A 23,599-nucleotide genomic window follows, 5' to 3' on the forward strand; every position below is an offset into this window, starting at 1 on the left:
GTATATATCCATACATGTACCTTGTGCATACATAAAGTGTGGACTGCACAGTTTGGCTGATGTGCTGTGTGTGTGGTCTTCCATTATCTCTCTATATTGCATATTTTATATTTTGTCTTATAGTGGTCCTATGAGGTGCTTTGGGATATCTTATCGCATTAAAGTTACTAAGTAAATGTGAGCTGTTGTGTAGACTGGTGTACATGTGAGATATGTGTCTTGTGCATTCTCTGGAATGTGGTGTCCATGTCTTCGGCCTGGTGTACGTAGCCATGCGTGTGGGTGCATGCATGTTCCCGTTTAGCATTGTTTCATTTTTTTAAAAAACTGGAAAAAAAGAGTTAAAGAACATTGTGCAAGACGTTAGCTAGGGTGAAAAGTGCTGCAGAGCTAAAGGTGAGCTCAGGAAAACAAAAAGTTAATGATTAGAAACGCCAAGCTTGAATTTCCAAGACCTGTAGATGGTGGGACGTTGAGGTAAGGAGAAACATTCCAAATGTTGCAGTTTTTTGTAGAAAAGAGGCAGAACAAAAGCTTGGGTAGCATGCAGGGAAAGGTAAATAGTTAGGGCACTTAATACTGGAATACCTACAATCGACAATAACTTCAGGAATTGGAAATGTTTTCAATAATCATTGTCAGCTAATTCAATGTAAATACAGCTACCCATCCGCACAAAGTGTCATGTCTGCTAACCAGGTTATTTCGTTGTGTGTTCATTTACTTGTTGGACTGATGTGAACATTGACTGACAATTACATCAGGTACGAGAGTGCGGTGCTGGAAAAGCACAGCAGGTCAGGCAGCATCTGAGGAGCAGGAGAATCAACGTTTAGGCAAAAGCCCTTCATCAGGAATGAGGCTGTGAGCCAAGGGGTGGTGAGATAAATGGGAGGAGGGTGGGCTGAGAGAAGAGTGCGGTAGGTGAATGGAAAACTGGTGAAATCCACATGGATGCTGTGGGGCTGGAGGGTCCCGAGGCGGAAGTTGAGGCGTTGTTCCTCCAGGCATCAGGTGGTTAGGGAATGGCGAATGGAGGAGGCCCAGAAATTGCATATCCTTGGCAGAGTGGGAGGGGAAGCTGAACTGGTCAGCCATGGGGCAGAGGGGTTGGTTGGTGCGGGTGACTTGGAGATATTCTCTGAATCACTCTGCGAGTAGGCGTCCTGTCTCCCCACTGTAGAGGAGACTGCATCGGAAGCAACAGATACAGTAAGTAACGTGTGGAAGTGCAGGTAAAACTCTGATGGATGTGGAAGGCTCCTTTGGGACCTTGGACGGAGGTGAGGAAAGGAGTTGTGGGCACTGTGAGGAGCTGTGGGCGCTGGCTTTGCAATTCCAGCGGTGACAGGCGAAGGTACTGGAAGGGGAGGGTGGGTTGGTGGGGGGCGTGGACCTGACAAGGTAGTCACGGAGGAAATGGTCTTTATGGAAAGCAGATTGAGGTGGGGAGGGAAATATATCTCTGGTGATGGGGTCATTTGTAGGTGGTATCAGGTAACTAATTGGCTGAAGTTCGGGTGTTTAAATACAGAATAGTGACAAGTTTCAGCTCCTAATCAATATGTTGGTATAACAGAAACCCCCTCAAATTCCTAAGCAGATGATTTATATCTATTGGTGCATCTAGCAAATAGTTCTTTTTCAGAAGGCTGGGTAATGCCCCTACCTCTGAGCCAGGAGACTCAGGTACAAGTCCCACCTGCTCCAGAGGAGTGTGATAACATCTCTGGACAGGTTGGTTAGAAAAATAGGCTAAATAAAAACAATTAATGTAACAGAAACACAAGGGTTACAGTCTGTAATTTAATCCATGGGGTTAAGGGATATTGGGATGATTTCAAGCTTCTACAGGAGTTTACTGCATTGTAACAATAACTTGTTGCTCCTAACCCAAAGCTCATTTACCCTGGATTTATGCCAGGAATGGAAATTTATAAGAATTCACAAATTCTTCTGGGGATTGAAATTCAGCAACAAGTAAAGCTATTGAAGGAAGGAAGATCCTGGTTGTTGATATGAAGGACGGGTGGCAGGAGAGAAGATTGTGAAGGTGGAGTAACATACTGGAAAATAAATACTTGCACCACCAGAAGGTGTAAATTTTTGCACTGTGGGTGTTTTCTTCACTGCCCAATAATGAGAGGCTGGAGAACAGTTAAGATAGAGTGCAGACTCATTGTTCCTTGAAAGTGGAGTTGCAGGTAGATAGGATAGTGAAGAAGGTGTTTGGTATACTTTCCTTTATTGGTCAGAGTATTGAGTACAGGAGTTGGGAGATCATGTTGCGACATTGGTTAGGCCACTTTTGGAATACTGCTTGCAATTGTGGTCTTCTTGCTGTAGGAAAGGTGTTGTGGAAACTTGAAAAGGTTCAGAAAAGATTTACAAGGATGCTGCCAGGGTTGGAGGGTTTGAACTAGACAGAGAGAGACTGAATAGGTTGGGGCTATTTTCACTGGAGCATCGGAGGCTGAGGGGTGACCTTAAAGAAGTTTATAAAATCAGGGGCAGGATAGGGTAAATAGACAAGGTCTTTTTCCCAGGGTCGGGGAATCCAAAACTAGAGGCATAGGTTTAAGGTGAGAGGGGAAAGATTTAAAAAGGACCTAAGGGGCAACTTGTTCATGCAGAGGGTGATGTGTGTATGAAATGAGCTGCCAGAGGTATTAGTGGAGGCTGGTACAATTTTAACATTTAAAAGGCATCTGAACGATATACGAATAGGAAGGGTTTCGAGGGATATGGGCCAAGTGCTGGCAAATGGCACTAGATTAATTTAGGATATCTAGTCAGCATGGACAAGTTAGACCAGAGGGTCTGTTTCCGTGCTGTACATCTGTATTACCCAATAACTGTACTTTGCATCACTGATACAGGTCTCATTAAACATATACTGGCTGTGAATGTAGTACCTGTACCTGGAGACAGTGGGACATTGAGACAAGGTGGAGTCGTTTCTGTCATACCTGTGCACACTAAGGGCACCCCACTTACCTGACAGACAGGGAAGGGGTCACTAATCCATCAGTATGTTCCTGTTCAGCGCTGAAGCCTTAGCTATTTCTTTGCTTTATTCTTTCATACATTGCACCCATCACTAGCAAGGCTAACAGTTATTGTCCCATCCCTAATGACGTTTGAACTAAATGATAATGCTGGGAAAGAGGGCAAGTAAGAATCAACTGCATTAGTGTGCGTCTGGAGCCAGACAAGGTAAGGATTAGATTAGATTAGATTACATACAGTGTGGAAACAGGCCCTTCGGCCCAACAGGTCCACACCGCCCCGCCGAAGCGCAACCCACCCATACCCCTACATTTACCCCTTACCTAACACTACGGGCAATTTAGCATGGCCAATTCACCTGACCTGCACATCTTTGGACTGTGGGAGGAAACCGGAGCACCCGGAGGAAACCCACGCAGACACGGGGAGAACGTGCAAACTCCACACAGTCAGTCGCCTGAGGCGGGAATTGAACCCAGGTCTCTGGCGCTGTGAGGCAGCAGTGCTAACCACCGTGCCGCCCACGGATGGCAGGTTCCCTTCTGTAAAATGTGTTAGTGAGCCAGATGGGTTTTAACAATAATAGTTTCATGGCGTCTGACACTGAGACTTATTCCAATTTTATTCATTGAATCTCAAATTCCATCATCTACCGTGGGATTTGAATCTGTATTCCAGAGTATTATCCTGGCCCTCTGGATTACTAGTCGACTGACTGTACCACAACCTCTCACTGATCACTGACAACATTCAAAGAGGAGGTTGATAGATTTTTGAAATATTGGGGAGTTGAAGGCTGTGATGAGCTGGCAAGAAAGAGGAATTAAGGCCTAGGGCAGAATGGCCATGATTTTATTGAATGGCAGGGCAGTCATAGAGTCATAGAAACCTGGAGTCATAGTACAGCATGGAAACAGACCCTTCGGTCCAACTTGCCCATGCCGACCAGATATCCCAACTTAATCTACTTGCCAGCACCTGGCCCATATCCCTCCAAACCTTCCTATTCACATACCCATCCAAATGCCTTTTAAATTTGCAATTGTACCAGCCTCCACGACATTCTCTGGCAGCTCATTCCATACACGTACCACCCTCTGTGTGAAAAGGTTGCCCCTTAGGTCTCTTTTATATCTTTCCCCTCTCACCCTAAACCTATGCCCTCTAGTTCTGGACTCCCCCATCCCAGGGAAAAGACTTTGTCTATTTATCCTATCCATGCCCCTCATAATTTTGTAAACCTCTATACGATCACCCCTCAGCCTCCGATGCTCCAGGGAAAACAGCCCCAGCTGTTCAGCCTCTCCCTATAGTTCAAATCCTCTAACTCTGGCAACATCCTTGTAAATCTTTTCTGAACCCTTTCAAGTTTCACAACATCTTTCCGACAGGAAGGAGACCAGAATTGCATGCAATAATCCAATAGTGGCCTAACCAATGTCTTGTACAGCCGCAATATGACCTCCCAACTCCTGTATCAATACTCTAATCAATAAAAGAAAGCATACCAAACGCCTTCTTCACTATCCTATCTACTTGCGACTCCACTTTCAAGGAGTTGTGAACCTGCACTCCAAGGTCTCTTTGTTCAGCAACACTCTCTTGGACCTTACCATTAAGTGTATAAGCCCTGCTAAGAGTTGCTTTCCCAAAATGCAACACCTCGCATTTATCTGAATTAAACTCCATCTGCCACTTCTCAGCCCATTGGCCCATCTGGTCAAGATCCTGTTGGAATCTGAGGTAACCCTCTTCGCTGTCCACTACACCTTCAATTTTGGTGTCATCTGCAAACTTACTAACTGTACCTGTTATACTCACATCCAAATCATTTATGTAAATGACAAAAAGTAGAGGACCCAGCACCAATCTTGTGACACTCCACTGGTCACAGGTCTCCAGTCTGAAAAACAACCCTCCACCACCACCCTCTGTCTTCTACCTTTGAGCCAGTTCTGTATCCAAACAGCTAGTTCTCCCTGTATTCCATGAGATCTAACCTTGCTAATCAGCAAGAAACCTTGTCGAAAGCCTGACTGAAGTTCATACAGATCACATCTACCGCTCTGCACTCATCAATCCTCTTTGTTACTTCTTCAAAAAACTCAATCAAGTTTGTGAGACATGATTTCCCATGCACAAAGCCATGTTGACTATCCCTAATCAGTTCTTGCCTTTCCAAATACATGTACATCCTGTCCCTCAGGATTCCTACCACCAACGTCAGGTCACTGGTCTATAGTTCCCTGACTTGTCCTTACCACCCTTCTTAAACAGTGGCACCAGTTAGCCAACCTCCAGTCTTCTGGCACCTCACCTGTGACTATCGATGATCAGCAAGAGACCCAGCAATCACTTCTCTAGATTCCCACAGAGTTCTAGGGAATACCTGATCAGGTCCTGGGGATTTATCCACCTTTATGCATTTCAAGACATCCAGCACTTCCTCCTCTGTCATATGGACATTTCAGGAAGGGCTGAATGGCCTATCCCTGATTCTATTCCTTAAGTTTTAATATTTCCCTGAAAATATTATAGGATATATATCCCCACTCCCACTCAGAACCTGTAAAGCAAAAGATAAGAGGCCATTACCAGCTATCTCCTTCTTATACAAAATAACATCTGTGCCAGCAAAAAACACATCTATCTCCCCAGAAGCTGTCAGACCTGCTGAGCTTTTCCAGCAATTTCTGGTTTTGTTTGTGTAGAAACAGACTTGGTTTGCACTCAGATAAAATCAGTGAAAAAATGCTCATTCTCTGGGAAAGTGGAACCATCCAAGACCAAGTGTTCTGGCCTCAGTCACCCGTGACCCCCATGTCCTTCTGTAATGAGTCCAGCTGAAACAATTTGTCTGCACAAACACAGTGTAATCCTGAACTCAATCAAATTACTGTCAAATCTACTGGATGGCCAGCCAAGGAGCAAGTGCCTGACACCTTTCAATTCAAGAATCATCAGTTTTAAGTACTAGCCTGTGGACGATAACATATATGTGTAATGTGTAATATAAGAGAGATCATACAGGAAAACATAACTGCTGAGTGTCATTCACTGGATGTGAACGTAACTGGCTACCAACATTCCCTGTAAGATGGAGAGCCGCTAGGTAGCTCATGAGTGTCGCTGAGCACGGATCTCAGAGAGATTGGAGGGAATGGTGCTGGCTAGGCCAGAATTTATTACTCATCCCGACAGTGGAATCTTGCTCTGCTCCCAGGATGAAGGAGCAGGGGCTGGGCAAGAGGCCAAAATTCAAAGGCCTAGAAACACAGGAAAGTTTGCAGTTAACTCCCCTGAGCATGAAAGGCGATGGGAGTCATCAGGAAGCTGTTTTGCATAGATTTGCATATTATTCTCTTTCATTAGGAGGTCAGCACACCAGAATTAAATTCTGCTTCACAATTAAGTTCTCTGTGAGTGAGCATTACATAATATTTGAAATCCACCTGCATATAAGGGACGTGCAACCTCTTGTTTTTGTGGGATTTGATGCCATGCTATGGGTTTGATTTAATTTGATTTATTGTTGTCACATGTACCGAGATACAGTGAACAGTGTTGTTTTGTGTGCTGTACAGGCAGATCGTACCATACAAAATGCATCAGGGTAGCAGAACAGAGTACAGAATGTAGTGTTACAGCTGCAGAGAAGGTGCACAGAGAGAGATCAACATTAACATTTGAGAGATCCAATGAACAGTCTGATAATAGCTGGTCTGTTTTGAGACACACAGGTTGAGGAAAAGGCAAAGTTGAAAAGTGCCTCAGCTAAAGCCTGGATCCCATTTGCCTTCTCAATCACCTGCCCTGTACCTTCAGGGCACTATGCACACCAAGGTCCCTCTGATTTTGAGTACGTTCCAGCATCCTCCCATTCAGAGTGTAATCCCTTTCCAGCCCCCTCAAAGTGCATTACCTCACACTTTTCTGGATTGAGTTTCATTTGCCACTACTTGGCTTAGCTGATCAGTCTGTTGATATCCTCTTGCAGTTTAAGGCTATCCTGCCCTCAATTTTACAAAGAATCCTATGAATCATAGAATCCCTACAGTGTGGATACAGGCCCTTCAGCCCAACAAGTCCACACCAACCCTCTGAAGAGTAACCCACCCAGACCTATTCCCCTACCCTATTACTCGACAGTTGTCCCAAACTAATGCACCTAACCTGTACATCCCTGAACACCATGGGCAATTTTGCATGGTCAGTTCATCTAACCTGCACATCTTTGGATTGTGGGAGGAAACCGGAGTACCCAGAGGGGGCCCACACAGACACGGGGAGAATGCGCAACCTCCACATAGACAGTCACCCAAGGTGGCAATTGAACCTGGGTCCCTGGCGCTGTGAGGCAGCAGCGCTAACCACTGAGCCACCGTGCCACCCTACACCTGACTAATTTTCATGTTATATGTGACTTTCTTGATCATATCCGCTATGTTTAAGTCCAAATCATTAATTGTACCTCAAACATCAAGGGGACACCTTCAAGCCTTACAGAACACCACTGGAAACCGATTTCCAGAAACATGTCCCACTACCACCTTCTGCTTCCTGCGTCTCAGACAACTTTGGATCCAACATTCAACTTTACCTTGGATCCTATGGGCTCTTACTTTCTTGGCCAGTCTGCTGTGAATGACCATATCAGAAGCCTTGCTGAAGTCCATGTAGACCACATCAAATCCATTAGCCTCATCATCACCCTGGTTACCTCCTCAAAACAATTTAATCAAATTTGTCAAACATTACCTTAACAAATGTCTGACTATCCCTGATTAATCCATGTCTCTCCAAGTGCAAACATATTCTGTCCTTCAGAATTCTTTCTAGTGATCTCCCCATCATGAGGTTAGACTTACTAACATTTCCTTGTCTGACTCTTCCTCTATTTTTTAATAATGGGACACCTGCCAGAGAGGATTTCAAAATCACTATCAGGACCACATCCCCTAGTTTGCCTCCCTTAACATCCTGAGACACATCCAGGCCTGCAGGTTTATTCCTTTTTAAGGGTTTGTAAATCCACTGGTTCCTCCTCTCTCTCTTTCTCTCTACTCTGATGTCTGTATCTGTGCCATCCTTCTTCATTGTGAAGATCAATACAAAGCGTTCATTAAATCCGTGCCTACACCTTCTAGGTCCACACACACATTACATCAATGATCCCTAATGGGTCCTACACTTTCCCTAGTTATATGATTGCTCTTCGTTTATTTTAAAAAGCCCTTTGGGTTTTCCTTTATTCTACCTGCCATTGCTTTCTCATGTACTCTCTTTTCTTTCCTAATCTCTTTTATAAGATTCTTCCCTGCAGTTTTTATACTCCTGTAAGGACCTTGCTGCATTGAGCTCTTGGTATCTGCCATAAGCTTCTCTTTTTCCCTCCCCCATCATAGAGATTGGCCAAAGCTAGAGATTTGAGAAGCAGGCTGAGTGAATGGGGCAGAACTGGAAGTGTCTACTTCAGGAGCTGAAGTCAAGCTGCTGATTTGCAAGTTGTGACTGTCTTTCTGGGTCACTTTGAAAATGCAGCAGGACCTTTGACCACATTTGACAAGGCTAGGAATGTGTTGACGTGTTGCCTGACCTACCATGAGATTCCTCATGAGTGCGTTCATGCTGAGCTGGTCATGAATAAAGCTCAACTGCTACAGAGTGAAAGTGATGCTCACATCCACACTCACTGCTAAACTGGCACTCCCCAATGGAAAACTCCACCGTAATTGCTCTCAAGGTAGTGGTGAGTTGCTTTGCTGACCTGCTACAGTCCATGTGTTGTAGGTACACACGCGTGGCTGTGAGGTAAGGAATTCCACCATTTTGACTTGGCAACTGTGAAGTAACAATGATTTATTACCATCGCTGAATTCCCCAGTATCAGCATCCTCGGGGATTACCAAAAACCAGAATTGAACTGGACTCACCTTATAAACACAATGGCTACAAGAGCAGGTTAGAGGCAAGGAATCCTGCAATGGGTACTTCACCTCTGGATTCACCGAAGCATGTCAACTATTGACAAAGCAAGTCAGCAGGTGCAGCACTAACAACACTCAGGAAGTTGGACACTCTCCAGGATAAAAGAACCTACTTGTTGCTACAGCATCCAAAAGCATTCAGTCACTCTACCACTGATGCTTAGTAGCAGAAGTGTATCCCACCTACAAGATGTACAGCAGCAATTCACCAAATCTCCTTAAACAGCATCTTCCAAACCCAGAACCCCTACCTTCTAGAAGGACAAAGGGCAGCAGATACATGGGAACATCACCAGGTTCCCCTCCAAGACACTCACCATCCTGACTTGGAAATATATCACTGTTCCTTCCGTGTTGCTGGGTCAGAATCTTGGAACTCATTCCTAAATAGCATTGTGGGTTTGCCTGCACCAAATGGACTTAAGCAGTTCATGAAGGTAGCTCACCACCATCCCAATGGAATGCCAAGGGATCAGTGACAAATGCTGGCCAAGCCAGTGACATCCACACATCCCCTGCACAAATGAAAAAAAAAGAATAATGCAGGAAAATGTGAAATTAACTAGTTTGGCAGAAGACTAAAGATGCATACTATCTAAGTAGTGAGAAATTGTACAGTTCTGAGTTGCAGAGGGATCTGGGTGTCCTCGTGCATGAATTGCAAAAGATTGGTATGCAGGTTAAGCAAATAATTCCAAAGGCTGGAATGTTATGGGTTATTGCATTAGGAATTGAAGATAAACATAGGAAAATTAGCTATCTGCTTTACAGCTTTACAGGACATTGATGAGACCACATCTGAAGTACTGTGGACAATATTTGTCTCTGTATTTAAGGAAAGATGGAATTTAGTTGAAAACATTTCAAGGAAGTGTACAAGACTATTGCCTGGAATGAGTCAAAAAGGGTGGCACTGGAAAAGCTGTTCAGCATATGCCCGAAATGCCAACTCTTCTCCTCCTCGAATGCTGCCTGAACTGCTGTGCTTTTCCAGAGGAAATTTCATTGAAACATAAGATTCTGAGTGATGTTAGTAGAGTGGATATAGGAAGGGTGTTTCCTCATGTGGGAGATTCTAGAATTAGGAGCTCATTGGGTCAGAAATAGTCAGCACCATTTAAGACAGAGATGGGAATTTTTTTCTCATGGAGATTCATGAGTCTTTGGAAACCTCTTCCTCAAAAGGCAGTAGAAACAAAGTCTTTGAATATTGTGATGGCAAAGACAGATTCTTGAGCAGCAAGAGGATAAAAGGTTATTGGGATAGGTAAGACTGTGGCATCACCATGATCTTATTAAATAATGGAGCAGGCTATAGGAGCTGAGTGACCTCCTCCTGATAACTAATTGAAATTGATACCTCCATTGCTAATATATCACAAATTATGGTACTGACAAGTCTGTGTTCACCAAAACATTCATTTTTTACAGTAACTTCAGGATGTTCCAAAGCATTTAACAGCCTATGAAATATTTTGAAATGTAAAGATTATTGGAGAGTCATAGAATCATTAGCCCAGGAAAAGGCCATTTGACCCATCGTGTTCATGTTGGCCTTCCTAAGGAGACTCACCTACTGCCTCTCCCCATGCCTTGCACAGTCCGCCTTTGGAAGTTATGGAAGTTTACAGCACAGAAAGAAGCCATTCTTCCCATCATGACTGAATGGACCAGAAAACGAGCCACCCATCCTACCCCATTTTCCAGCACTTAAGTCTATATCCCTAAAGTTCATGGAATTTCACATGCGTCTTCTGGCATCTTTTCAATGAGTAGTGTATCTGCATCAACTCCCTTTTCAGGCAGTGAGTGGCAGAGCCCAACCAACCTCTGGATGAAGAAAAACACTTCCTTCATTTCCTTTGTTGTTATAATGTAGTAATGGGAAACTAAGTTGTGCAGATCAGAATCCCACAAACAATAATGTGTTAATAACCAGGTGATTTGCTCAAATTGTTTGACAATCCGGAATCATCCAGTTGGTGAGGGAAGACCGGTCACACAGGGTTTGATTTGTGGCCAAATGAATGATTAGTGCTCATGGATGTGAGATTGTTTGGAAGGTTATGTGAGTTCAAACCCTACTGGAACCCAGGCGTTTCTCTGCAGGCTGAAAGACAAAGTCAAGGCACTGCCCAATCAGAGTCAACCTGCCTGGTTTAAAATGTAAACAAAGCTTGGTGGTTAACTGTCAATCATTATCTAACTGGTTTATTTTCCATGGCAATGCCTCAACCAATCAAAGTACGCTTACTAACCAATCAGCACTCTTCTTTGTCGTACAGTATTGTTTTCCTTTTGCTTTAGTATTTCTTGTGAACTGTCCTGATGAGTGCAAGATGAAACGCTTTGACAAAATGTGTCTTTCTTTTGGTTCAGAAGTGGGGATGTCTTGCTGCAGTTTTACTGGACCTTGGGCCCACACCTGGAGTACTGTGTGCAGTTTGTTTTCTAAGAAAAAGAATATACTTACCATAGAGGGAATGGAGTGGAGGTACACTAGACTGATATTGAGGCTGGCAGGACTATCCATTGAGCGATTGGTCAACTGGGCCTGTATTCACTAGAGTTTAGAAGAACAAGAGGTGATCTGATTCAAATATATAAAATTCTAAGCGGTCTCAACAGATTATTTGCAGGGAGGATGTTTTCTCTGCTTGGGGAGTCTAGTACCAGGCATATATGCAAATAATCATAGAGTCGTAGAGATGTACAGCACAGAAACAGACCTTTTGGTCCAACTCGTCCATGCCGACCAGTATCCTAAATTAATCTAGTCCCATTTTCCAGCACTTGGCCCATATCCCTCTAAACCCTTCCTATTCATATACCTATCCAGATGCTTTTTAAATGTTGTAATTGTATCAGCCTCTACCACTTCCTCATTCCATACATGCACCACCCTGTGCATGAAAACGTTGCCCCTTAGGTACATTTTAAATCTTTCCCCTCTCACCTTAAACCTATGCCCTCTTGTTCTAGACTCCCCCAATCCAGTGAGAAGACCTTATCCATGCCCGTCCTGATTTTATAAACCTCTATAAGGTCACCCATCAGCCTCCGATGCTCCAGGGAAAACAGCCCCAGCCTATTCAACCTCTTCCCATAGCTCAAATCCTCCAAATCTGGCAACATCCTTGTAAATCTTTTCTGAACCCCATCCAGTTTCATAACATCCTTCCCATAGGACGGAGATCAGAATTGCACACAATATTCCAACCAGTGGCCTAACCAATGTCCTGTACAGCTGTTGTTGGGATGTGACAGGGCATTGGTCTTAAATTCACAGTGATTATCCTTTTCTATCAGCGGTATTCAGTACTCAGTGAAAGACTCGAGATACAGAATAGGCCATTGAGAACTGAGATGAGGAAACATTTCTTCACTCTAAGGATAGTGAACTTGTGGAATTGTCTACCACAGAAGAGACCAAGTCACAGAAAATTTTCAAGGAAGTGTTAGATGCATTTCTAGATTGTAAAGCCATCAAGGGCTATGGGGTGAAAATGGAAATGTGACAATGAAATAGAGAATCAGCTGTGATTGTATTGAATGGTCGGGCCTACTCCTACTCTGGGTTCTGTGATTTTTCAGCATTACTCAAGTGCTAGTTTTGCAGTTTTCTTTGTGAAAAGATGTTTCTCTTTTCCATATTTGCCAAGCCTCGAGGCATGATAATTCAAATTGACAGTGCATCAATTGCATAATGTCAGCAGAATATAAATACACACCTGATCATTATCATAATTCATTCAGCGCCTCTATCATTTTCAAAGTACTTTTTCATCGTTCTAACATTGGTGACCATGTCTTCAGTTGTCTAGGTTCTAAACTTACTGGCTCCTGCCTCTCTCCATCCTCTATAATGCTCCTTCGAACCTATTTTTTTGACAAAGCTTTCTGAAAGAACTGAGGAAGTGTTTTGAGTTCAGAAGAAGAGTCGGACGAGACTCAAAACCTTAACTCTATTTTTCTTTCCACGTAAGTTCATAAGATATAGGAGCAGAATTCGGTCATTCGGCCCATTGAATCTGCTCCTCCATTGAAGGTCAGTCCTGTGTATGTCTGCAGATTCTGCAATTGAATCTCTGAGGCTGCCTTGTCCTTTTTCTTAAATTTGGAAGAATACATCATCTTTGATGGCTGGGTCTGTAACACACTTCCAGTTGTCCTTTCTCATGGCTGATATGCTCCCCACCCCCATTTTCCTGCTTTCTTTCCATATCCCTTCAACCTATTACCAATTAAAAATCTGTCTAACTCCTCATTAAATTACCCACTTTCCCAGCATCCAGCATACTTTGTGATGGTGAATTACATAGATTCACAACCCTTTGGGAGAAGTAGTTTCTCCTTGACTCTGTTTAAAATTTGCTACCCCTTATCCGAAAACTCTGACCTCTCGTCCTTGGATGCCCCACAAGGGGAAGCATCCACTCCACGTCTATTTTATCTGCACCTTGCTACCAGACCTGCTGAGGTTCTCCAGCATTTTCACTGTTTGTTTTTGAAAGAACCATTCCACTTAGCCCCACAACCCATCTTTCACCCCCTAATGCTGCAAGTTAGGTATTTTCACAACATGGCCAATGATCTTTTGAACGTTCATGTAGAAAACTAATTCCATCAGCCTTTTGGCTAGTACTTTGCAGACCATAACAATCCTCTCTATGAAATAATGTCTGCTCATTTCCCCTTTGGTTCTTTCGTCGATTGTTTCAAATCTGTGACCACTGGTTATTGACACACATGCCAGAGGAAACCGTTTCTCTCCACTTACTCAATCAAGGTCACACAAAACTTTGAGTACCTGTTATTGTAAATGTTTCCTTATGTGGAGCCTGGTGTCAAGTTTGCAGTGATAGCTCTCCTGTGCAGTGTTTTGGGAAACTTTATTCTGTTATATGTTCTAGATGCATGCAAATAATTGTTAGAATGTGATAACGATTGTCCTTTTCTATCAGAAATATTCAGTACTCAGTGAAAGATATCACCCTGAACCCCTTCCTTAGGCTGTTCTGTTTTCCCAATGCATCAGGGACGATAGCCCATTAAAGGCTCATCCTGTGTATTACTGCAGTTTCTGTAATAGAATCTCTCAGGCTGCCTTGTCCTTTTTCTTAAATTTGAAAAAAATAGAGCATCTTTGAAGGATGGCTAGGTTTGTAACATGCTTCCAGTTGTCCTTTCCCATCCCACTGAGTTTCCCCGTGGCTAGGACTAGTGTTTTCATTTTCTGAGCTTCATCCATAAGACAACAGACTGCTCCATCTGTGCGCATTTATCCCAGTAAACACAAGAGAAATGGGCCAGAAAAATAGAATCCCCACAGGTCATGGTCAGCTCAATGACACCACCTCTCAATGCTGATGCTTGGAAAGGCCATTTTCACAGAAGCAAAAATAGTTGAAAAATCCTGGAGGAGCGAGGTGAGAGAATTGGTTTCATGCAGTGAGTTGTTGCAATCTGGAATGCTGTCTCTGAAAAAATACTGAAAACACCTTCAAAAGAATATTGGCTAACGTTTTAAATAGGAGGAAAAATATTGAAGGGTTATAGGGAAAGAGAATGGGAGTAAGATTGGTGGACAGTTCTTTCAAAGAACCAGCATGAGTAAGATGGTCTGAATGGCTGTCCCCTGTACTGTGTAATTCTATAATTAGTAGTGAACATTGCAGTCAAAACATTAGTAGTGAATATATTGAGGATGAAATATTCTGTATGCTTTTTGAAAAAAAGTCTAGCATTTATATAGAGCCTGTCACAACCTCGAAGGGTCAGCCACTGAAGTACTTTTAGAGTACTGTACAGTCACTGTTATAATGTAGGGAACACTGCAACCAATTCACGCACTGCAATGTAGGAATTACCACTTCACCTGCTTTAATGATGTTCATCAATGAATAAATATTGGCCAGGAGCTCGCTGGAAGTGATCAAGACTCTGACGGTAAGCAGGGAATTTTTTTTCACTGAAACTTGCAAAAGGTCAGAAACCAGTGAAATCATCACTGTAGTTTCATGTGACAAGTTGGCACCCAGAGATTTATGTTAGTTTACACCTTGCCAAGATAATAATGTAGTTTATTTTGTTTCCTTTTGCTGTGTTTTCCACTATTTTCTCCCTTTCCCAAGGTAAACATTGTAGTTGGATTTGAATCTTGTGTCTTGTCCAACATTTATACGCGTTTACATCACATTTCCCTGGATGGTCTTCAGGAGAGAGAGTCCTGACAGAATTAGTTGCGCTGTCAGAGATGTTGAATCCTGAGTGACATCCACCTCCACAAGTGAGACTCTGTTAATTCAGCACAGACAGGATACAAAACATTGGATGGTCTCGAGACTCAATTACTTGTTCCTTAGAGATTTGTAATATCTCCAGGCTTGGAGACTTATAGAAAGATGCAGGAGAAGGCTTTTCAATTCATCACTGCTATGCCGGCTCTTTAAGAAGGTTATCTGATGAGTTTCCATCTGCTTTCTGCAAATTTCCAATATTCACCCAGTCTCCTTTTGAAAGGTGTTATTGACCCTGTTTCCATGAGCCTTTCAGCGGCAGTGCATTTCCAGTAACAACTCACTGTGTAAAGCAAAATTCCACCTTCACACTATCATTTTGCAAAGTACTTCCTGAAGGTGCTATGAAAGAGCATGGTGTGAATACACTAGTTGGATTCTGTCTCTTCATCTCGACCCCAGATGACCCAATGGGCCAAATGGCCTGCTTCCACACTGTAGAGATTCTGTAATTCTATGATTCAAAGAAAAGCCTCTAGAGTTCTTCACATTGAAGAATTTGCACAGTAATAGAAGCATGAAACATTTCCTGTTGCTCAGACGTGAGAATGATGACATCGACGTGTCATCTGCGAGGGAAATCAAAATCCCAGAAAGGGAGAGAGAAAATAAAAAGACAAGTATAATGTATTCTGGAGAACTTGTTGACCAGGTCCATCATCAATCCATTCAAAACCAGGCTGTGATTCCAATAGTCCAAATAATGACGTGTCTGAAATACTCTTGTTACTCTTCAAGTACATAAATAAAGTTTTGCAAACCAATCTTGTGCAAATACACTGTGGTTGAATAGTTGGGGAGGGTTTTATATTTATATATACACAGTGAAATTGAAAGCAAGTTTTTATACATCTGTATATATTTTTCTAAATGGTGGAACAGCGGTATTTAAGAAGAGGAAACACTTAAATGTCTCTTGGCCATTGACCGAAGTTTGATATTCCAGAGGGAGGCCTGCGATGTTGACAGTGGGTAATAAACTCCTCAGCTCATACCGCAAGTCCTTTATCTCAAATCCAACTCTCGGAATGAGGTGGTGAGAGGCACGTGCCCAACACTCCCAAAAGTACCTGGCGTTTGCCTGCGTGGTCAGAGATTTGGTGAATTAACAGAGTCCATGACAACTGAGTCTGTTTATCAGTCCTCAAGGAAGACTTTTTATATCATGTTGAGATTTTTCTGACAAAGTTGCCAGCTATGAAATATGAATAATTGACCATGTCTCCTTGTGTGCCAGGGGCTCCTGTGCACATTAGACACGGCATTTTAGACCCTTCCAGTCAATCTGAGCAGCTCACTCAGCAGGAGTACATGCCGAGAATTCTGTTTGGAACAGCTCCATATTGAAACCACAAGTTCACAAATCTATCCCCTAATAATTAGCATAAATGTTTCAATACTTTGGGTTCAGGTTGCCATTCCTTCAGCAACTGAACATTAATCTCCAGAGCACTGCGATGAGTGAAAATCCAGGAGGAAATTAAACAAAATTGTTGCGTGGGGATAGAGATGTTTTCTTTTCCATTGAACATGTTGACGTATTAATTCAGAAATGGGATGGAAAAAAGTGTTTTTGTAATAGTTGAAATTAATCCAACCGAAGAATAAAACTTTTTATGTCTTCTGTTCCAAATGGCCATGAGGCAGCAGGACCAATGCAGTGAGTTTGGGGCAACAGTATACTGTGACAGGAGGTCAGGTGATGATGAAACCTACTGGAAAAAACCCAATCTGAGTTGTCATCTTTATTTGGAGTGCAGTGGCTCTTCCCCACGTTCCTGCAATTCTTTTTCTCCTCAGAACATTTATCTGACTTCCTTTTAAAGGTCGCACTCCTTACCAGGCAGTGTGGTCCAACTCCAAATCACACACTGCGATTAAATAAAAGGGGTCCTGAATACACCGCTGGTCCTTTTTCTAATTATCTTAAATGTGGTGGGATCAAATGGATTTCTCTGTAAAAGAGCCAGTCTAGACTCGATGGGCCAAATGACCTCCTGGACTGTTTTATATCCTATCAAAAGGCATCCTTGTATTCCACAGTTGTTCTGTTCACATTGAGATGTGTAGATGCCTCCAGATTTAATTCCTGCTGTTAGTGAGTTTGCATGTCTTTTAATGGTGTGATGTTGAGGATTATTGTGTACTGAGCTCTGTTGCTCTGGGCTGGAGAAGACATTGAACAGCTGGGTTTTCCTCCTTGCCTCCATCTCATAAACACTGCTAGAAAGGTGGTGCTGACCAGTGAACACAAACCAAGCTCAAGAGGAAGGCAGGGAAGAAAATTAATTTTTAAAAAGTTTTTTAGAGTCACACAGCATGGAAACAGACCCTTTGGTCCACTTGTCTATGCCGACCAGGTTTCCTAAAGTAAACTAGTCCCATTTGCCTGCAACTGGCCCACATCTCTCAAAACCTTTCATATTCATGTAACTGTCCAAATGTGTTTTAAATATTGTAATTGTTCCTGTATCTATCGCTTCCTCTGGCAGTTTATTCCATATACACAGCACTCTCTTGTGTGAAAAGATTGCCCCTCAGATCCCTTTTAAGTCTTTGCCCTCTCACCTTAAGCCTATGCTGTCTAGTTTTGGACCCGCCTGGGGAAAAGATCTTTGCTATTCACCTTATCCATGCCCCTCATGATTTTATAAACCTTTATAAGGTCACCCCTCAGTCTCCAATGCTCAAGGGAGTAAAGTCCTAGCCTATCCAGTCACTCCTCAAAACTCAAACCCGGTAACATCCTTGTAAACCTTTTCTGCACCCTTTCCAATTTAATAACATCTTTCCTATATCAGGACAACCAGAATTGTTCACATTACTCCAAAAGTGGCCTCACTAAAGTCCCATACAGCTGCAACATGACATCCCAAATGCTTTACTAAATGCTCTGACCTGGCAAGGCTAATATATGCTAGCCATTGCTAATTGTCCTTGAACCAAATGACTTGCTAAAAACATTTCAGAGGGCATTTGAGAGTCAACTACATGATGTGGGACTGGAGGCCAGCCTGGGTAAAGGACATAGTGAACCAGATAGTATCAATCACTAGATAGTATCATCAGTTTCATGGTTACTGATACTGAGACCAGTGTTATGTTCCAGATTTTTTCATGTCATTAACTGCTGTGCTGAGATTCGAAACCATTTCCCAGTCCTCTGGAAGGCTAGCCTAGTGACATTACCAGCACGATACTGCCTCTCCCACACACCCTCACAGAACTCTGAATTAGTGAGGAACATTGTGTGACTATTAAATCTTTGGAACAATCAGCACCATTTTTTATCCTGTTTCTAAATGACATTTTGGCCTTTGCCAAATGATTTTAATAAGGTTGTCCTGAAATCTCCAGGGGATAAAGATTAATCTCTTGGAAACTGTTGGGAGCAAACCTCAGGGTGAAATTTAAAAGAAAATGTTTTATTTTAAATTTTCGTCAAATGCTTTTGTATCCTGGTCATAAAAGTATTTGACATGGGGAGAAAATGGTTTGTTTGACTGTCAAGAATCATCCAATCAGTTAAGATATCTGTCTACTTTCCAATTGGCCATGGGAAGGAGGCTGAACAACCAATGAGGGATTGTGTGGGTGAGATTGTTGGTCATAGGAGGTCATGTGATGAAACCTTCAGGAATAGCTCCAACCAAAGTTGGCAACCCTATGTTATTGGTGTGTCTCAATGTTCTGTCTGACTTAGCGACCAAAATGCACTTAATTTCATTGCTCTGTAGCTAAATAGAGCAGTGTCATTGTCTAAAACTCTTCCTTGTTTATTTTGAATTACACAGGAGAACAGAGGAAACTTTCCAGGATAAATAGGCAGGAAAATCTGCAGAGTTTAGAAATTATTGATGGCAGAGAAACTGATTGTTACCACTGTAAGTTGCTTGCTTTAATTTTCTTTTGTTTTATTGGTGACTTTGCTTTCCTTGATAATAATTTTGATGCGGAACTCCTGCCTCCTTTCCATGGGATAAGAAGGGAGAACAAGACAAGTTGTTAAAATTTGGAATGTGCTGTCTGAAAGAGTGGTGGAAGCAGATTCAACAACTTCCAACAAAAGGAATTGGATAAATATTTGCTGAGGAGAAATTTGCAGAGCCCTTTGGAAAGAGTAACAGAAAGATGACTAAATCTTTCAAAAAGAGCTGACACAGACAAGGTGGGCCAAATGGCCTCTCACTGGGTCATGATATTCTGTGAAGATTGTCTGATCCTTGACGTGAATAAAATGCTGTAACTTTTGACAGTGCACATTTGATAGCCTGTGGCCCTGAGGCAGACAAATTTCACAAACCTGTCTTCTAATCCTTTCTTTTCTCAAGGAGAAATAACTTGTGTTTATAAATCAGAAGTTGTATTTAAAGGATCTCAAGCTTTACATTACAACAGCAGCAATGCTCCAGAGTTATGTAGGAACCATGGCAGCTCTGACAAGCAGCAGTGAGGGGGTATGCTGATAATGCATCCCACTGATCTTTATTGAAGAATATTCAACTTGTTGTCACAACAAGAATGACCATGTCACTCCTCTTATTGAACAAGTGAGTCAAAGGGTATTGGAATAGGCAGGAAATTGGAGTTGAAGCCACAATTAGATCAGCCACGATCTTATTAAACGATGTAGTAGGCTCGAGGGGCTGAATGTTCTACCTCTGCTCCTAATTATTATTTACAATTACACACATGTATGTTAGCTACATGTATATAAATAGTGCATTGGCACAATTTTTAAGTCCACCTCAGAGGGAAAGTGGGCCCTTGATTTAACTTTCTCAGTAGAATAGCAGCACCTCAATATTGAAGTACTCCTTCATTACTGCAGTGAGTATCTCAACGTGAACTATATGCACAGACTCTGGTGTGGGACTTAGACCTCCAAACGTTTTGACTCCAGGCTAAGAGTGTTAACCACTGAGTTACAGCTGGCAGTAGAGTGAACGTGGTGTGACACAGTCTTCATGGTGAGCAAATTGTATTTCTAGTCCCTTTGCTCAGGGCCAGCTCCAAAGAGAAAGCAACGACAGGTCTAATGTTGGTGCTTCATGGAGATTGGAGGAAATGTGAAGACTAAAAATATCAATGGATTGTAGGTTAAAAACAGAAAGTGCTGGAGAAACTGAGCAGGTGTGGCAGCATCTGTGAAGAGGGAAATGGAGTTTACATTCCAGCTCCAATATGGCTTCTTTGGAACTGATTGTGGGTGCTGCATGGGTAGGATGTAAATATACATTTTCTTTTCAGGCATTTAAAATAATCTTGGCATCACCTAATCATGGTTTACAATCCATCTTGCTTTCACTGCTAAACTTTCCCAACTTGGTTTCTTGATAAAACAGTTTAATATTTTTACATTCAGGTGGTTTCGAAGTTTTTCTTCTCCAGTTCCTCTAACACAGAACCTGGAACAACCAGATCTTAGATATTTATACATCATCCTGTTCAGGGATGTTATGACGTACCTCTGGAGAGAGTGGGATTTGAACCCAAACGTCCTGGACTTAGTGCAATAGTAGTGTTTCTATCCTAGAGATAGAAACACTACTATTGCACTACAAGAGCCCCTAACAGACACATACATCGGTGATAAACTGTTATCAGATTCCAAGTTGACAAGTTGTCTTTCAAACAGATCACTTAGCATAAGCAACATCTAGATGTCCCTTTCTAACTAAGGTTAGTAACCGTTCAGACAGAGTTGGAGACTTCAGCATGTCATTGAACCATAGAACCTGTACAATGCAGAAACAGATATTCAGCTCATTGAGTCTGCACTGTTCCTCTGGAGAGAATCCCACCCAGTCCCAGACTCTTACCCTGTCCCTGTAACCCCGCGTTAACCATGGTCAAACCATCTAACCTGATATCTTCTGATACACTTACAAGTCATCAGTGAAGCTGCTCAAAGAAAAGCAAATTGTAGGGGTAATAGATATAGGACAGATGTCAGAGGTAGTTTCTTTACTCAGAGAGTAGTAAGGGTATGGAATGCTTTGCCTGCAACAGTAGTAGATTCACCAACTTTAAGTACATTTAAGTCGTCATTGGACAAGCATATGGATGTACATGGAGTAGTGTAGGTTACATGGGCTTCAGATTGGTATGACTGGTTGGAGCAACATTGAGGGCCGAAGGGCCTGTACTGCGCTGTAATGTTCTATATAAAACTCCTTTTTTAGTGTCCCAAAACTTTTCACCTGGGCTTTGCTCACAGCACTAACCTCTCTGAATTCCTGGAGGCTCCAGGGCAGTCCTGGAGACTTGGTAACTGCAATCCTGCCATGCTTAACCGAACACCAATCATTTCACATTTGAGAATTGTTTCAAATATTGCCTCAATAAGTAAAACATTCGTCTTTAACTTTCTGGGAATCACTGACTGGCAGAGTGAAGTTGTCAGATTTGCTTAATACCAGCTTTAATTTTGAGGCTTTAATCCATCACCTAAGGCCTTGAGAAACCTCTTTCAGATGAACATTGTAGATGCCAGAGTGATGTTGCTTGGTTAAATGCCAGGAACATTGCTCTGCTTTTCTTTCAACTGAGTCCACCGAGTTTTCATTCATTTTCCTTTCTTCAGAAGATCAGATTCCTGATTGGACTAGGTCTTGGCCAGATCCAGTTGCCATGGTTTCCACAGAATATTTTTGAGGCCTGTTGTCAGCTGTATCTGTGAGTGGCTTATTCCCGAGTGAAGCCAGCAGAGGGAATCCTTGTTCACTTGCTGCTGGCTGTTATAACATTGATGTCAATAGAATAAATCTCCTGTTTGTCAAACCTTGCCTACCCCTCAATATTTAATAATATTTCAGGAGTATTTTAATTCATGTCTGAATAATAATCTTAGCTTGTGTGGCTGCACCAGATACAAGCTTATTTTTGGATCCTGTCAAAGTTTCTCATTTTATTAGCATTGCACCTTAAGTAAATGTAGACTGGTTTGAAGCTATGGCTTATTTGGGATAGTCACATGTCTGCATACAAAGATAATGACTTAAACACAAAAATCTAGCCTGACGTCCCATTATAGTTCTGAGGGAGTGTTCCAGTGTTGGAGGTGCTGCCTATTAGATGAGATGTTATACCAAGAAGATGCTCTATGTTCTGTGAGACCCCATCAGTCCTCACACGTAGACAATCCTATGATATTGTTCTGAAGAACATCAGATTAACCTGGTATTGTCACAATTTAATGGGAGCTTGCTGTGCACAAATTGGCTGCTGCACTTTCTACATTTCAACAGTGACTGCACTTAGGAATATTTTATTGCCTGGAAGTTGTTTTGGAACATTTTGTGATGGTGAAAGATGCTACAGAAGTACTGGACTCTTTTTATATTCTAGCAATGACTGTGTAACATTGAGGGAGATTGTGCTTCATCTGTTTGAATAGCTTTGAAGATTTGAGGCTTCTATTAAAAATTAATGTTTAGAATTAAAGATTCTCAGTTCAATTCAATCTTTGCATCCTGAGATTTTATGTTGAGTTGCAGAGTTCTAATAGGTTCTGGTTTCAGAGTTAGGTTTGCACTAGATTAGTTTGTGCAGGTTGAGGGTGGGGGTAGGAGAATTGGGAAAGGAAGCTGTGAAGCCTTGTCACAATTTGACTAAGTATAAGAGTCAGGATTTTGTTTTTAATTGTTTTAATGCCCCCTGTACTTGGGAAAATACAGGAGTAAATTCCCATTGTGACAAGGCTGAAGAATTTGCAGCAATCTTCAGCCAGAAGTGCTGACTGCATAATCCATCTCAGGCTCCTCCAGTGGTCCCCAACATTACAGCTACCAGTCCTCAGCCAATTCAATTCACTCTGCGTGATAGCAAGAAAATGTTGGAGGCACTGGATACCGCAAAGGCAATAGGCCCTGACAACATTCCAGCAATCGTAGGGAAGACATGTGCTCCAGAACTTGCTGCTCCCCTAGCCAAGCTGTTCCAGTACAGTTACAACACTAGCATCTACCCAACAATGTGGAAGATTGCCCAGATGTCCTGTACATTGAAAGCAGGACATATCCATCCCAGCCAATTATGCCCCATCAGCGTACTCTCGATCATCAGTAAAATGATGGAAGGTGTCATCAACTGTGCTATCAAGCAGCTGCTCAGTAATAACCTGCTCAGTGATGCCCAGTTTGGGTTCTGCCAGGGTCACTCCGCTCCTGACCTCATTACAGCCTTGTTCAAACATGGACAAAGGAGCTGAATTCCAAAGCGAGGGGAGAGTGACAGTCCTTGACATCAAGGCTGCATTCAACTGAGTGTGTCATCAAGGTGCCCTGGCAAAACTGGAGTCAA

At 42.4% G+C, this 23,599-nt stretch overlaps 1 long non-coding RNA gene across 3 annotated transcripts in view; it reads left to right on the top strand.

Moving 5' to 3' along the window:
* LOC122540575 overlaps window positions 1-23,599 on the top strand; it is a 228,468-nt gene that overhangs the window by 100,297 nt on the left and 104,572 nt on the right. For all 3 annotated transcript variants that reach the window (XR_006309353.1, XR_006309352.1, XR_006309354.1), the window contains one exon: window positions 19,090-19,179. This is a non-coding gene — a long non-coding RNA (uncharacterized LOC122540575). The remainder of the gene's footprint in view (window positions 1-19,089; window positions 19,180-23,599) is intronic.

Source organism: Chiloscyllium plagiosum, chromosome 35 (assembly GCF_004010195.1).
Source record: "Chiloscyllium plagiosum isolate BGI_BamShark_2017 chromosome 35, ASM401019v2, whole genome shotgun sequence".
NCBI classification, from domain to species: Eukaryota; Metazoa; Chordata; class Chondrichthyes; order Orectolobiformes; family Hemiscylliidae; genus Chiloscyllium; species Chiloscyllium plagiosum.